The following is a 2,831-nucleotide window of genomic DNA, read 5'->3' as shown; positions in this document are numbered from 1 at the left end:
CATTCTGAAACTGGGAAGGCCACAGGGCAGATCATGGAATCAATTTAAGAAAAGAAGAGGTATAACTAATGTCCTCTTGAACAATCGTCGATGCAGCCACAGAAAGACAGAGATGGAAGGAGCAGAATGTTTCCACAGGAAACAGGGTGTTTCACCTGCAGGTTGGATATATGTGTTGCAGTTTCCTGTGTCTCTAATCTCCTGGAAATGCCCTTCCCCTGCCAGCTACTATGATGCGCATCCATTTAAATTCACCCTTTAATGCCTGTATGGTCTACCTGTCCTCCTGCAAAATGCCACTTATCAGTGCAGAGGTCCAATCAGACGACAAGACTCCTAATGCATTCAGCCAGCATGGCTTTGGAGGGAGCCTGGGTATCAACAAGGCCTAGATGTGTGTGAGAACCTGCTGTGCACAAGGCCAAGGACAGGGCCACGTGGGAGTCAGTGTGACCATGGGCTCTTCCTGCCCTCAAGCACATAGAGTTGGGGTATGAGAAACTTTTGGAAATGGATAATGGTGATGGTTGCACAACATGGTGAATGTAATTAATGCTACTGAACTGTACACTTAAAAATGGTTAAATAACAAACTTTTTGTTATATATATTTTACCAGAATAAATTTTTTTAAAAAGCACTTAGAGTATAGATGGAAGTCGTGGGGCCACCAATACCATGGAGGTTCCTAGGTTTAAAAAAAAAACCCACAGGACTAGTTTCAGCTCTAAAATGATATCATTATGGCTAAAGATCAAAATGAACCTGGGAGTGGATGGGTTTTGAGTAGCCCTGAAGCATTCATTCTCTGTTCTAAAGATGTTCTCTGAGGGCCTTTGAAAGACCTTTGAGTGTACTCTCTGCCCTTCTGGGGGGTCAGTTCAGAGTGCTCCTTCCTGGTCAGCATATTCACAACAGACACAGGCATGGAATCTGATCCATGTTCTTCCCTTTAAAGTCTTAAAGAAAACATCTGTTGCTTGGAGAACTCAGCCTACAAGTTGCCAAAGCAAAATACAATAAGAGCAAAAAGAGCCCGGTGTTTGTTCAAAATCAGCTTTCACATTTTTTATAGAAATGCCAGGCTTGTTTGATCAGCCTGGGAGAGCTGTTTGTTGACTCATGCACCTAGCTCTCCCTGATTACTACTTCTCTGGGGCATTGAGAAACCAGCCAAATACCCTTACATCAAGTGCCTTCTACTATGAATGTAAGTGCCAAAGATGGAGAAAAGAATACTCGGTGTGTCATATAATAATAAATTTCAGAATAAAATTAATGCTTCTTTTCTCTCAGCAGAACTATGTTTACACTTCAGCCTACGACTAGATTTAATATAGGTCCAGGGATGTGAAAATGCATAGGAGGGTTTTGTTTTCCATTTTTGTCTTCCAGAGAAGCACTGTGGCATCAGTTAGCAAAATGTGAATTATAAAAGCAAAATCTGTTTATAATCAGTAAAGCTGAGGGACCAGGAATATAACACAGATCCACTCGGAACCTGAGTGCTGAGAAAACTCAGAAATGCAAAGAGCTTCCTGCTAAAGGCTAGGTTCAATCCATGCTCAACATTTAAAGATGTTTTCCTTTTTTATAAATTTTATACATCGGGCCACTTTTAAACTAAGAAAAAAGCATATGCATCTATAGGGTTCTTGGTTGTCGGTCACTTTGTATCTGTTACAGAGGCGCTAGGGGTTAGGTTCGCCACTTCATAAGAACACGATGGATGTTTAACTTTCCATTCCAGCAGGATCCTGACTTTTTATGAAAATAGATGTCAAAGAACTTGAGGCTGCTGTGACCTGTAAATTAATAGTTTTCATGTAATGCAGTTTGATAAACTTAACATATTTGGACCGTATAATGAATATATCTAATTAGAGTATTTTGTCAACGAGCAAACACAGTCCTCAGGTTTCTACACATCTCACGGGCATATGGTAAGCTTATGATAACCTGGATTTCCCCTCATAGATGATGTGCTGGCTACTGACCATAACATCCTCAAGAGTATGTGGTGCCCTGTACGCCATCCCACCATCCTGTGGATGCTGAGGCTGCCAGTCTGCAGACAACGAATGCACAATTGCCGGCTGCAGCCTGTGGTAGCACCAAGTCCTGAGTAGTTCTCACAATGAAAACAGAGATTGTGAGAAACAAAGTAGCTGGATGCCATGTACTGGTGCTGATGGTCAGGCTACAGTGAGCCCAGTGACAGGATGGAGGCAGGAGAGCACACACCAGAGCTGCTCAGTGGGTTGGCCACCGAGTTGATTCTCCAAGACGATGTGGGTCAAGGACCATCCCTGCCATCTGTGAATCAGGCTCTTGCCCAACTTTGGTTTGTAAACCATGCGACTTCCCAAAAGACAGGTGCCAATGCTAACTGCTGACACATTGATTCCGAACAGTGGAGACAACACTGGAAGGCTACCTGCATTTCTTTACTCCTTCCCATCCTTATGAAACATTGTGGATATCCTTTTCTCCCTTATTATATTTTCTAAGATTATGAATATTTTACTTGTCCTTCCATGGGAAGTGACATCTGGCATGGACTGCTGAACACACATATCCAGATACAGGAAGTTGAGCCTTTAGGAAATTCACTTTCCCCAGAAGACTCTGTCTGCAAAGACTGGTCAAAACAGAAAGTAGTAACAACTACACATACAAAAAAGGAGCAACTCTAGATGGAGTATGACATGTGATAGGTAGATGTCCGGTAGTTAATCTGCTTTATTTAGGAATACATGAGGCCTTGAAGAGTACCTTGGACAGAAATTCAGCTCCCATTCCAGATGCAGTTGGACATGCCTGCACCTGTAA

Source organism: Trichechus manatus, unplaced genomic scaffold (genome assembly GCF_000243295.1).
Source record: "Trichechus manatus latirostris isolate Lorelei unplaced genomic scaffold, TriManLat1.0 scaffold00198, whole genome shotgun sequence".
In the NCBI taxonomy this organism is placed as follows: Eukaryota; Metazoa; Chordata; class Mammalia; order Sirenia; family Trichechidae; genus Trichechus; species Trichechus manatus.
The sequence above is the reverse complement of the archived record's forward strand: the minus strand, read 5'-3'. Positions refer to the sequence as shown.